Genomic DNA, 14,471 nt, shown 5'->3' on the forward strand with positions numbered 1-14,471 from the left:
ATATATATATATATATATATATATATATATAAAATAGATGACCTCTGATGTGGTCTTCCAGAGCTACCTAGGGTTCTAAGCAGCATGAGAAATGATGAGAAGAAGTTCTAGAAAAGGGTGGCAGGGGCAGCTGCACAGCTAGGAGAAGACAGTAGAGAAGAGTTACCAACTGAATCCAATATCAACCCTCAGATTTCAGCTCCAGGTGGCTCACATCAACCAACATTTGAAAGGTAGAATTTGGAAGAGTTCAGTCGCTCAGTCGTGTCCGACTCTTTGCGACCTCATTAAGCTCAGCACACCAGGCCTCCCTGTCCATCACCAACTCCCGGAGTTCACCCAAAGCCATGTCCATTGAGTCGGTGATGCCATCCAACCATCTTATCCTCTGTCATCCCCTCCTCCTCCTGCTTTCAGTCTTTCCCGGCATCAGGGTCTTTTCCAATGAGTCAGCTCTTCGCATCAGGTGGCCAAAGCATTGGAGTTTCAGCTTTAGCATCAGTCCTTCCAATGAACACCCAGGACTGATCTCCTTTAGGATGGACTGGCTGGATCTCCTTGCAGATTTGGAAGAATGGCGACCTGCAATTTCTAAGGAACACAGATGACTGAGCCCCTGAGCTCCTCCCTAAGCTTTACCCTTTCGCCCTTGTCTGATGCCACTCACTCTGGGGGCTCTACCATGAAACACAGAGGAAGTGGTGGCTGGTGTGTAGAGTAAGCAGCCTGATTCTCAAAACCTGCCCAGAGTGGATGCTGTATATTGAACAGAGCAGAGCCAAAGGGGGCCCTGGTTCCTGTACCTTAAGGGGAAGCAGAAGTGAGGAGCTGAAAAAGCTTCAGGGAGAAAGCACTAGAGCCATTTGGTGCTCAAGAAGGAAAGAAAAACCACCTGTGATGGCACAGAAACCATAACCATCAAATATAAGGAAGCAACAGGGGGCCAGGGGCTATGTTCCTTGCCTCACCTCTCAGAATGATACAGCTTCTTTCCTTCAAGGCGTGCTGGAAATTCATCATCCATTTTGGTTCCCCATGTAAAATACACGTGTGCAATGGCTTCTGCTATCACTGGTCCCTGACTGGGACGTGCAGCTGGACTGAAGTTTGGAAATGGCCCTTGCTCTGCGGTGCTCCTTGTCATAAGTTAGCTGGGGCTGGTTTACATGTTTTGAAAATAGCAAGACTGCTTATTTCAAAAGCCTTTTCATTCTTTGAGAATGAACTAAAATGCCTCCTCCTCCAAGAAACCATTTCCAGTGTTCTCTTCCTCCTCTCAACTCTAAAGCACTGGGCTTATTAGACAGCCACAGCCACCTGTCTCATTCGGCCCAGTATTTAAGTGTTCACACAGAGTCAGACACGACTAAAGTGACTTAGCAGCAGCAGCAGACTGTACACCAACAAGAACAAAGAGCAAGGCTTTAGAAAAGCCTCAAAAACTGGTATCATCACCTACTCACTCTTGGACAAGTTTTTTAACTGAGCCATAGTCTTCATCTTTAAGTCAGGATCAGGATGTTTCCTTGCAAGGGTATTACATGAGAAAATAGGTAAAGTGCCTAGACTGGTGTTCAACAAATGTCAAATAACTTCTCTTTAGCATCTGTATCCTCTGAAAAGCCCAGTGCAGTGCATACACTGAGTGCTCAATAAATGTCATAGTTGGGTTAAAGTAAATTGCTGAATCACTCTCATGTCTGTTAGACTTCATTTTACATTAGGTTCAACCATGAAATTTTTTTTCTGACTTCACACACAATGACATCTATAAAGTGATGAACTTTTTTGTCTTTCCTAAAAAACTTAAGATGGATTCTAATATTTACATTTCATGTTTCTGTATCTATTACATATGCAAAAATAAATGTTTGTCTGAATGAGTATCACACTAGTTTTCTAGGTGAATGGTATGAATACTCCAAAACGACACAGCAGAAACCATTCAAGATTTTAAAGGTTGGGACATATCTCACCCGTTTCTCAGAAGACTTAAGCTAAATTTTCAAGAAACTCTTGTTACCTTTGCTGCCCTGGACGTAAAATTTCAGGGTGCCAGTTTATCTTTGCCTCTGTATGGCTACTTTCTAGCCCCCAACTTCAGTAGCCTGGTTCCAATTCCCTGGCACTTCCCCACCAGAAGGGCCCTCTAGGGGCACTGCTGCTGCTGCTGCTGCTAAGTTGCTTCAGTTGTGTCCGACTCTTCGCGACCCCATGGACTGCAGCCCACCAGGCTCCCCCGTCCATGGGATTCTCCAGGCAAGAGTACTGGAGTGGGGTGGCACTGCCTTCTCCGTCTACAGGCACTAGCAGACAGCAACCCAGTTTCAAACTTCTTTCACTTCTTCTGCACCTTGCTGTGTTCTAGATCCTCGGGACTTCTCTATCTGCCAGATGATCAGACAAACCAATCCAAGTTAATAAATGAACAGATGTGAATGGTTTGTGAGAATGAATGGGAACTCTTTTCTAAGTAATCCCGTTGCATTCTATTAGGGATTTATTAGATAGAATTACTTTATTTAAATGAATGCCTGGAATAGTAAGAATTTCTGATCCTACATTGGTCGATAGATAAATGCTTTGAATCCAGGCATGTTCTGTGCTTCTCAAGTCACTTTCTAGGCAGCTGCCTACAATGTACTTGCCCCTGCTCACAAACACACTTTCATCACTTCAGCTGCTTTTCATCATTTCAGTGCTTTCCCCCTCCCCCATGGTCTCCTCTTCCTCCTGAAAACTGGCTACAAAGTTTCAGATGAAGAGAAAGTAGGATTCTCATGAAACTTTGTACTTACTATAGTCTCCTGACTGCACCCATCAAAGGAGAAATCACAAAAGTAGATAAACACTTAAGGGTTCAATACAGAGTTGTCAGCAAAGAAAGCCTACAGAAAACACTTGAAACCCAAGAGCTGGGAGCAACTGTCTTCCAAATTGAATCAACACACTAGTAAAAGACGCCTGATCTCATTTGTATTCTCAACTGCTGGTGATGAAAACATATCAGTAAGAGTAGTTTACCCTAGGAGTCTCCAGTTCGGAAAAAGAGCAGCTTGATATTCAAACCCTGCTGAGAATCTAAGTCATTTATTAGTTGGAAGTTTGCAAAATATGTGTTGTATAAAATATCTTTTGTGAAGAGTATGTGTTTGTATGCCCACACGCACGGGAGGCTGAGGACAGAGGGAAGCAGGAAAAGAGAGCGCAGAGATGCAGACACTATCACACAGGGAAGGCTATCTTTCTGAAGAGGAAAAAAAACTGAAAATAATCCCACTGCACTTAATGAGGCCTCACCGAACTAGCCCTGAGTCCAGGTCAAAATCTCAGAGCAAGACTCTGCAAGCTCAGTTTCCCAGAACCTAGTCCATCTTAAAGAGTCAGAGAACAAGTGACATTTGCGTCCACTAAATCTCAAGGACCTCTCAGCACCTCTAGGGGGTAGATCTCCTTTGTTCAGAGAGAAAATTGGAAACAGCTAGTTCAGCAATCTACCAGCTTTGTTAGCCCCAGTTACCACTGAAAATTAGAACCAAATTGATAGGCAGCTGAAGGAATGGATTCTGAAATCCAGAGAAAGTCAGAACATTAGCCACAAGAGGGAGCAGGAGAATCTGATCAGATGGGAGACTATTTGGTACAGGTTATGAGGAGGGGTCTGACCATGAGGATGTACGATATTGAAAGACATTTTGACAAGAGACATTTATCCCTTAGAGGAAAAAAAAGGGAGGGGGGTGGAAGGCTCAAGAGGAAGCGAGATCTCGGCACGTTGATTCATAAGTTTTGTCAGCCCAATGTCAAGCAACAATTTTTAGATACAAGCAACATAGATACACACTGCAAAAATATCAAACGTGCAAGCTATGTGCTCTACCATCCTCTTTGTTGTGCTTCTTTTTCCTCATTTAATTTCTATTTCAATTTAGATCTTGTGTATTTCCATGATGATGGGACAGATTGCTTGCTTCTCACCTACTTGCTTTTCTCCCTCTACCTGAAGGCATCACAGAGAAAGGGCCTCTGTTACTGAACTACAACACGAAAACCAGATGGTACAGTCCCCAAATGCACTTACTTTGAGAATAACCCATCCATAAGCTAAATGCATGCTTTATACTTTCTTTAAAGGGGAAATGCAACTTGGTAGGATCTACAGAGCATTTTTCACCATTTATTTTGTCAAAGAAACAGATTAAGTACTTACAGGGAAGGATATATGCATTTACATTGCAAGATAAATAAAACTATTTTTGTCTGGTAAAAAAAAATGTTAAATATAGCTTGCTAACAAAATGCTGAAGCTCTCTTGAAATATTTAATTTTCAAAACATAGTGAGTTATTAGAGCAATTAATACAATTCCTACAAATAGTCCTGTAGGTGTTACTGACTATACCTCACCTTCCTTTTGTAATTTCACTTTCTTTTTGTCATTTTATTTGGAGTTAAAACACTGCTGGGCCATGCATTTTTCTTCCCTTTCATGATCAACATAAGGGTTATCCAGTACTTAATCTGAAAAGATACAGTAGAAACCATTAAATAGTAACGATAAAGTAAACTGACAGTAGGTAGATACAGAGAGGTAAAGCACAGCCTTCATATTCTAATTCATTACACTCCTCTTACAGCCCTGCTAAGGTTTCAAGGCAGAGTAAAGGAAGTCTGATTGTCATGGACACTCACATCCTTTGCTGTCCCTGCACAGCTCAATAGTGAATAACAGTTTACCTTTGTGCAGGTTTTTGTTGTTTGTTTGTTTGACTTTTCCCCTAGGAATTAGTCATGCCATATTTAATCAAAGAGCCAGTTTAGGGGAGAAAAATCAAGGCTCCTTCTTTAGTAGGTGAGAGAAATAACGAACTAGCCCTCAGATCCAAATGGAATCCTTCAAGCAGGCAGAGTCCCTAAAATGAAAACCATTTAAGAAAATACATTATGCTTCTGATGAAGTAAGTGGATCTGTCCCCGCCTTCTCATTCAGGAGGCCCCAAAGATGGAGCGAGCTAGTTCTCTTCCTTCCTCCTTTTTTTTTTCATGCTAACCTCAAAATTAAGCAAGTTTAGCAAACCCATAGAGGTAAATCCAAGTAACAGAGAGCAACCTAAAAGCAATCATTCCTATTACAGCTTTGTTTTCTTTTCTGAAATGAATGAAATATCTAAATATATTCTCCTCCGTTTGCCTGACTTGCTGCGGGAGCAGCTCTGAGAAAGAGAAACCTGTGAGTGAGGACTGAGTGTGTATGTTATGGGGGTTTTAGATGGGAGGTATGCTTTCAGAATCCCCTCCTGATTGCTCCCTATTTCCCTCAGGATATCTTCACACAGATACTACATTGTGGATGTTCAATTGCTCTAATTGGAGAAACTCAAAAGCTATGCCTTTAACCAGATCTGATCAGACTCTCCACCTTCTCCGCCAGCTCCTCCATGACACGGATGTCTGTACTGTCTTTACGACCGTCATATTTTAAAAAGCTCCTTCCACTACACCTACTGATATCCTTTCTCTCTCTCTCTCTCTCTCTGTTTTCAGTCTTCACACCTCCAGCAGGACAAAGTTTGTATTGTCATATTCACAACCACTAGTGGCTGACTAGCAGTAGAGAGAGAGCGCCTGCAAGGGAGCCAGGCAAGAGGGGGGTTAAATAAATACCTAGTGCAAAGCCGGACTTTCTTTCTACCGACTGCGGACACCATGCACAACGCTTTCTTCACAAAATTCTTTGTTACATTCGATCACTCTGCTCACAACCCAACCATTGCCACTTTGTCTGGGGAGGGAAATACGAATTGCCAGCCCAAGCCATTCATCCAGAAGCCACGAGGGAAGGGGGATTTTATACGCCAAGGATGCACACATACTGTATTTTTAAAAGCGTCGCCTGTGCAGATTTGGTTTCCGTAGCCGACTGTCCACCCATAAGACCTCCCTCTTTTTCATTAAGGAGGAGCCAAGAAGGATATCCTTACATCTCAGAACACAGACCATTTCCCCAAGAGCCAGCAAAGCTCCAGAGGCAGAGGCGGATAATGCAGCGGCAAAGTTCCCCTCGAATCTCGGGGGCAAGATGCCTGTGCGCGCAGCATCCCCAAGGCACCCTCTAGCAGAGTGCCCGAAGGCAGGGACCCTGCAGCCCACTCCCCCCCTCCCCCCGCCGCTGCATCCCTCCCTCGCCTGTCCCCCCCGCCCCGGCCACACCTCCCTCCTTTCCGCAGTCCTTACAGAAGGAGCACCCAGGGCTGGCCGGAAAAGAGGAAACTCGCGAGTGTGGGCTTGGGGAAGACCCCAGGGATTACCAGGGGGACGGATGACCATGGAACTGAGCCCAGTGGGTGGGGACGCCTGGATCCCCAGCAGCGCTGCATTCCGGGTGGACTTCGCTCTCAGCGCCCTGAATCCTCAAGCCCAAGGCGGTGCAGGGTGCAACACCCCTCCTTAGCAGCCCTTTCTTCCTCCGGCAGGCGGGTACACTCAACGACCAGGCGCACCAGCCCGAGCAATTTCACTCTCCGAGCAGCGCGTACACCCCAGATATGGGTAGAGATACATACACACACACACAATTTAGAAGCCGGTCCTTTGCCAAAGCTGGGGGAAGTGGAGCCTTCTGAACAAATGGAAAATAGTTGGCGGTATCTGACCAAATCCCTTCAGCTGCCCATCAGAAGATCCTACCTGGTTTGGGGGAGTGTGACTGGATCCTTCTCCGGTTCCTCCACGCTAGTAGGAAAGACGGCGCACTCCCTCCTTTTTAAATAGCTCCCGAGCTGGGAGAGGTTTCTCCCATCTTCGGGGGGAAGCACAAAGCGGGCGGCGGGTAGGCTCCGGTGCAGCGCCGGCGCGAGCAGGAGCGGCGGCGGCGGCGGGCAGCCGGTGCGCGCGGGCGGGAGGCAGCGCGGAGGCCGGGAGGCTGGGAGGGCCGGGGCCCGGGCGGCGCGCGCGCTCTCCTCCCTCTCTCCCTCCCTCCCTCCCGCGCACACTCGCCCGCCCGCCGCCCGCAGCCTCGCACTCGCTCTCACGCGCGCTCCCCCCAGCCGCCGCCGGCGCCCGGGCCCCCCGCGCGCCTCACGCCGGCGCCCTCGGCCACCGCGGACGAGCGGAGCTGGCCGGTTTCTGGAGCTCCGAGCCAGAGGGGAACAATTCCAGCTTCCCAGCCTCTGCCGCGGAGGTCTGTCGACGTCCTCCCAGCTCTCAGCTCTCGGCCCTGCAGTGCGTTCGGGCCGCGCGCGCTAGCGCTTTTCCCGGCGCCCAACCCGTGGGTTACACGCGCAGACCATCTCTGCAACTTTTCTTTGCCGCCTTCCTCGCCTCACCCACAGACAGAACCCCAACCCCGGCTTGCCTACCCGTTTCTCACCTCTGAAATTGTTCATCCAGATATATCTTTCTTCCTCCACTTTCTATCCCTCTGCTAAAGAAAGCTTTCTTTTAGCAAAGGGATCCCGGGATATATCAATGATTTTTCTCTGAAATCCTCACTCTGTGTTTTTCCTACTTATCGGAACTGTCCAGAAATACGCTAGCTAGGAGCTGCTGACACAAGCAGATAAAGAAGGGGGGGGGGTAATTCCCCAGCCAAGAACTCCGAAAGATTCTCCTTTGTTGGTGTTTCCCTCTAAGATTGCAGCTCACCTGAGAATAAAGACCAAGAGGCTGTTTAATGAGAAAGCCCTGAAGCTTTTAAAACTACAGAGAGGAGTAAAAGCTGAGCAATAAGGTTAAGCTGGGAAACATCTAATGCAGCAATCGACGAACCATTCATTGCCCTTTCCAAGAGAAGCATTATCATTGCCAATACATCACTTCGCCATAATTAATAAAGGAGTACTGCGCCAGGCCCTCGCCCTCTTGACAGCTCATTCATCCTTAAGAACCCTTAATGATTTGGCAGGATGAAAGGCTAGACCCGCGGTGGAGTTCACAAACCTGGCTGCGTATCAGACACACCTGGGAAGCTAGTGAAAAATGCAGATTGTAGCGTCGCATCTCGAGACTGATGTAGCTTCTCAAATCGGGCTCCAAGTTAGTATTTTTCAAGCACGAGTCGACGTTCGCCACTCACTGGTGTGGTTTGCTTAAGTGTGGAAGATCAGTGGCAGCTGTGTCGGGGGGGGGGGGGGCCAGGGGACGGGAGGATCAGACTCAGGGTTACGTTCCTTAGTAGACTCCCCCCTCCCCGCCCCTCCCCAGCCCTGTACTTACAGCCGGGCTCTGGGCTGCCAGGTCACAGGAAAAGAGAAACTCTGACTCCAGGAAACCCCGCTCGCTGTTTGACTGTGAGGCAAAGGGTGTGAGGGGTAGGAAAAGTAGCCCTCCTTTGCCTTTTTGCCAGTGGTTCACAATTCTGAGAGCACCTCAGAATCTCCTGGGGAGCTTTTTAAAATCCCAATGCTTAGGCCACACCCCAGAGAGAATATCTTGGAATCTCTTGCACGGGGGTGGGGGGTGGGTGGGTGAGGGGTTGCTCAGGCATCAGTAATTATTTTTAAGTTTTAAGTTTCCCTGGTTGGTGCCCCATGTGTAACCAAGGTTGAGAATCATGTTCTAGGCCAGTGCTCCTCAAGCGTGAACCTGCATATGAATCAGCTGGAGACCGCAGTTTCTTATGCTGCAAATCTGAAACAGGCCTGGCATCTGCACTTCTAACAAACTCACAAGTGATGGTGATGCTGCCTGAATGAGGACCACTCTTATTAACAGAGGCAGGCAGCCTCCTCCTGTTGGTTGGGGACACTCAGCTTGTTAGAGGAAACTCCAGGCTTCTTGTATATTCCGAGGAATCATTCTTCCTCAAGAACATGTTCCTCTCCTCTGCGATGAGTTAAACTTTCTGGGAAGCCACTCTTCACACAAACGTTTTATTAGACTGCACTGACTAATGGATATGAATAGAATGACATGTGGGGAGACACAGAAGGTTGCCACCTCCCTGTTAGCATATGTCCTCAGACAAAAATGACTTAGGGTCCTGCCTTCAAGAGTGTGAGAGGCAGGCATTTGGCTCACACTCAAGGAAAGGGGCTCGAAAAGTGGCTGCTTTGCAAATGACATTGGGAAAGGCATATAACTAGACTCCACCCATAGGAAATAGGACAAAGCTGACTGAATGCAAGAGCTAATGAAAATGTGAGTGGAGTACGTCTCATTGGAATGGATTTTGTAGAAAGGGTGCGGCCTGTTATTGCTATTATGGACCACTTAGTGAAAATTCAGATTTTCTTCACAGTGTAAGCATGCTTGTGACACATGGGTGATAAAAGCCCTGTTCTTAAATGTCTGTATTCCAGCAGTGCCCCAAATCTATCTTGTCAGCGGTTGAGAAGGCATTAAGACAACATCATGTTCTCTTTATTCCTGTTCTTCCCCTCAGTTTAGACTATTTCGGTTAATTTTAATATTTGAGGGGGGAACTACATTCATTGGTCTTCTCTATTTCCTAGAACCATTAAAAGCTAGCCTAGTGACTTGGCACCATTTTTGATTTAGCTCAAGTTATGACCCCTTAATTTTTTTTTTCCTTTCATTTCTCACTAAAGGCATTTTTATAAGGGTTCCTGGGGCCCAAGGCAAATCAAACCTTTCATTCCCTCCTAAATGTCATACATGACTGGATTTTTATTACAAGAATTATCAAAGGCTACATCACTGGCACAAAGCTCTAGGTAAGAAAATAAGCTGCTCAGGCTGTGACTTTGGAAAGAAAAAATGTTGTATGTAGGAAGACAGTGATTTACATTCCAATGGCAATGCTATTTCCTAATTGTATTCTTGTGTATTGATTGCCATTCTTTCCTTGGGACTTAAGAAACAGTTGTGGGCCTCCACTGTTATCTATCCCAGTTGGCATAACCATCTTGCAGACTCCATGGGGATATTATTAAGATTTGGTATATTCTTAAGATGGTTCATGGGGTCGCAAAGAGTTGGACACGACTGAGTGACTGAACTGAACTGAACTGAATATAGCTCTAGGCAATCCCCACGTCTTTTCCTACCCTGCCCAAGTTCAACATTCACCTATCTGCTCCTTCATTGGTTTAGTTTGATACTGATTTCCTCCTAAGAAAAAAGCATTTTAGCATCCCTAGCTTTAGCCATTCTCCTGCACAGGAAACTCAGGTGAAACACTGGACCAGGTTTTCTTGGCTGCTAATTGGACCCACAGTTTTTACTTCACAGGTGACTGTGGGGATTCTTGTTGACTTCTAAGACCTCCCTGGGGTCTTGTTCCTGCAATTAAACTTTTACTTCTTTACTTTGCTCTGAGCAGTTGAACCCATTCTAGTCAGTGGCCCATGCTGGTGGGACGGAGCAGCCTTCCCAGTGGACTCAGTTATGACCCTTTCTTCCTCAGTGCTCTGTCACTGTAAAGCCAACCACTTCCTCTGACTTTGTCACAGTCTCTGCATACCAGAGACTTGCACTTCTGCATTTGAGCAACTTACAGTCAACAGTTGACCTTGTGCAAAATCCTGACACTTTCATTTTTTATTTCTGCCTCAGTACAATGAGGACATTATCTAGTTTGTACTTCCCAAACTTTACCAATGGTGAGTTTACCAGTCAGTAACTCAATGGCAGAATCATTATCTAGATCAACTCAACTAGTGGGTCAGAGAAGAACAGAGACTGGTTAAGAAATAGGCTTTGGAGTCTGAATATCACCTCTGCCTGTCTGGCCTTGGAAAGTTTTTTTAACCACAGTGTCTTTCTCTGGAAAACCTAGATCATAAATCTCCTTCAGGGAGTTATGGAAAGGATAAATGTATATAATGTGCTTGACATATATGTACTTGCCTTATCACAGAAATTAATAAGTGGTATTATTATTATTGGTAAATTTCCATAAAAAATATATCCATGAAGCGAAAAATTTCTATATAATTAGGTTCAACATAATCAGGCCATCCCATTACTGATAATGATTATGCCGTGGTTTTTGTTATTTGGGCTTCCTTGATGGCTCAGATGGTCAAGAATCTGCCTGCAATACAGAAGACCTGGCTTCCATCCCTGGGTTGGGAAAATTCCCTGGAGAAGGGAATGGCTACCCACTCCAGCATTTGTGCCTGGAGAATTCCGTGGACAGAGGAGGCTGGCAGGCTACAGTCCATGGGGTCGCAAAGAGCTGGACACAACTGAGTGACTAACACTTTCATTTTCATGCTGTGGTTTTCGTTATATGGAATTCTACACAATGAATAATCCAGGAAAGTGGATGTCCGTATGGTTGAGAGTAGTTTCCCTCTCTATAATGAGGGAAACTGCTGTGCGCTTTCCAATTTTATAAATACAGTGTGGTTACTGCATCCTCCCTGGATTACAATATTTCTTTTCCTATATGTTCCTCTTTTCCTATGATTCCCTCTCTGATATAATCTCAGGGTTTAATTTCCAACAGAGCCATTTTTAGCAAATCCAGTACAAGGAAGATTTTGCTTTTCTGTCACATTAATTTTCTTAACAGAGGACCTTATCTAGAGAACATGAACTTTTTCACCAAGTTTGCACAAACTTTCATCAACATCGATTCAAGGACTGCATCAATAGGGACTCAAGATGAAATCCCCAGAGTCCTCTGTACCAGGCAGTTTATTCCTCAGAATCCAGTTCTGAAGCAATGTCCCTGAAAGACTGTACTTTAGATCTTTCAATAAATCTCCTTTCTTTGGCATTGCCTATGATCTATAGCTCCTTTACTGCATTTCCAATTGCTGACCACTAATTAGACTCTTCTGAGAACTGACAATATTTTAGTAGAGACCACAGTGCCCAGATAGTAGCCCTTGAAAATGTTTATAACAAAGATACCTAAGGGAGAAATGGACTGAATTTGTGGGTGACTTAAGCCATGGTCTTAATGCTGCTGATTCTGCTACCACTGGAGTGTCTGGAAATAATGACATTATATGCTCTTGTCTCTTTAAAAACTCAGAATCTTACACAGCATGACCTAAAGGGTCCTTAGCAATTAAAAAGAAGGAAAGTTCAGAAACTATATTGTTTCCCCTTCGTTTTAAAACATTGTTCTGTCTCACAAAAGTCTTTGCCATCTTTGGATTTGTTTAAGAATTTCTGAGAGTGTAGACCAAAATGAGAGTGTAGACCAGTTAGTTGTATAGATAGTAAATTTATCTGACATCTACAACCTAAATTTTAGATAAGAAATTCTTAAGTACTAATGAGGGAACTATGATTACCCTCATTTTTACAAGCTGAGAAAGTACAAACAGATTTGCCCAATCCTAGCTGCACATAAGTATCAGTTGTTTCAAAATAATACTGAAGCCCAGATCCACTTTTTAGAGATTTGGTTCCTACTGCTCTGGAGTATGGACACTGGCATTTTTTTTAAGTTTCTTGGTTGATTCTAGGTTCAGCTTGAGCTAACCACTAGCCTAGGGTCAAATAGCTAATTAGTGATAAAGACAAGTGAAAAAACTCTCTTTACATCTGCCATAATTCTATTTCTATCCTGCTGCTACATTGAACATTGGTATTTAACAGAACACAAAAATGCGGACTCTTCTTGGAAATTTAAGAGAAATTAAAAATGTTTAAGGGCCTTTTTTGAGTCTCTAAGAAACTCAAGTGGGTACTGTAAGTGACCTTACGAAGACAGATGAGCAGATTGGAAGAGACGATCAATAAAGCAAAGTCTAAGACTGCAGGGCCTCTACCCGTCAGACCCCGGCATCTAGAGCAGCTCTGGGTTCATAGTAGATGAATTAATGAAGCACATAACTGTCCCCTGACCTATCGGTGGGGTGGGGGGCTGACCTATGTAGACAAAATAGGGGTTTGGGTCCTAGGGGAAAATAAACACTTTGGCCCCTGTCCAGTGCAAACTGCAACTTAATAGCAATCATCTCCTAGCTACAGTGCAGGCCCTAGTTAGCAACTGACAATAGTCACCATATCCACGCTCACAGTCCTGCCTGGCCACCTGCTCTGTGATGACAGGCAGAGCAGGAGGCCAGACCACACAGAGATGGCAATCTGACCAAGCCTCAGGCTTGAGCCTGTAAGCTGACCCCTTGTCAGTTATCTCAGCAATTACTTTTAAGCTCTTGTTTGACCCAGTTTGTAAGCATGTCAGAGAATCTCTTATTTCCTGTTAAGAGGGGTTCTTTAGGTATGTCTTATATGGATACTGTTCTTATAGTTTCATTTATTAATTTTTGAAAATCAAGGAACCAAATAATTTCCTGAGAGGTTCAAAACCAGTCATTAAACAACTCAAATAAAAAGCCAAAATAACTGGGGAGAGCAGAGACAAAACACCATTGAAAAGTCATATTAATTCATTTTTTCATTCATCTCTTTATGATTCATTCAAAAAATATTTATTAGGACCTACTCTGGGCCAGGCACTGTCCCAGATGCTCAAGGCACAATAGTGAAAACATTAGTAAAAGTTCCCACCCTCCTAGGATTTACATTCCACTAGAGAAACAGGCAAAAAGCAAAATAAATTAACACATAGTGTCAGATGGAGATACTCCCATGAAAGAACTGAAGCAGGGAAAACAAGAGACTTTGGGGAGAAAGTACTGGTTTAGGTGGTCAGTTTTTCAGAGATCAGAGTTAAGACTGCTCACCGACAGCTTGAGTCCTTTTTTGAGAGCCCCAGACCAATGAAATGATAGAGCACTGTGCTTTGTGTGATTATTTGTTCCTGCCTTGAGTTGAGGTTCCTTTAGGAATTCCTACCTCAGAGCTCCCGGATTTCATCAGGGCTAGTGCAGAGGCCTGGCCACACGGCTTTCACCTCTGAAGTCATGAGCTTGTGTATGTGATATAGACCCAAGAGTTGTTCCATAAAGATAAGACTGCAGCCAGAAGCTGCACATAAAATGGTTATATTCCTTTCAAGGCAGAATTGCAGCAGGAATTCTAAGTTCCCCTTTGGTTTCATTCAAAGAATAGCATGTAATGAATACATCTGGAATGCAAACGTTACACAAGTGAGTTCTCATGGGTAAACCGCTTGCCGCAAAATTAACACCTCTGGAGAGGAGGGAGGGGAATCCCTTACATGTAAATTCATGGTTCTGGTGCTGCTTTCCATGAGTCTGTCACGCCTGCTTTGTCCTTCTTCCCACGTTCTTATCTGACATTACACAATATAGATACCACGTACACACTTACACACACACTCTTACATAAGCACACAGTCGCTCATATCCACGAATCTGAACTGTGGCCAAATATCTAATTATTGGAAAAATCACCATTTGCAAATTTGCAAATATGGAAACAATAGCCAACCTGTCATTCTTTCCTACTTTTGTTTAGCACGGATAGCCTTTTACTTGCCAGATCTTCTATACTTGGGTTCAAGTCTACTTAAAAACTCACAGGCTAAAGCAGTTTATGGCCTATTCATTGCTCTCCTTTGAGATGACAACAATAGATTTGAAGCCTAAAAAGAATACCTGAATTTCATATTTTATGGCT

General features: G+C 44.6%; 1 protein-coding gene across 7 annotated transcripts in view; it reads right to left on the minus strand.

The window, feature by feature from the left end:
• SLC8A1 (solute carrier family 8 member A1) overlaps positions 1–14,471 on the minus strand; it is a 445,025-nt gene that overhangs the window by 369,725 nt on the left and 60,829 nt on the right. For 2 of the 7 annotated variants that reach the window (XM_040224696.1, XM_040224695.1), the window contains exon 1: positions 6,687–6,867. The exons of the other annotated variants lie outside the window; for them this stretch is intronic. The gene's annotated coding sequence lies outside the window, so the exon portion shown is untranslated. Of the gene's footprint in view, positions 1–6,686; positions 6,868–14,471 lie in introns of those variants that run through there. 7 annotated transcript variants of the gene reach the window in all.

Source organism: Oryx dammah, unplaced genomic scaffold (genome assembly GCF_014754425.2).
Source record: "Oryx dammah isolate SB20612 unplaced genomic scaffold, SCBI_Odam_1.1 HiC_scaffold_25, whole genome shotgun sequence".
Classification (NCBI taxonomy): Eukaryota; Metazoa; Chordata; class Mammalia; order Artiodactyla; family Bovidae; genus Oryx; species Oryx dammah.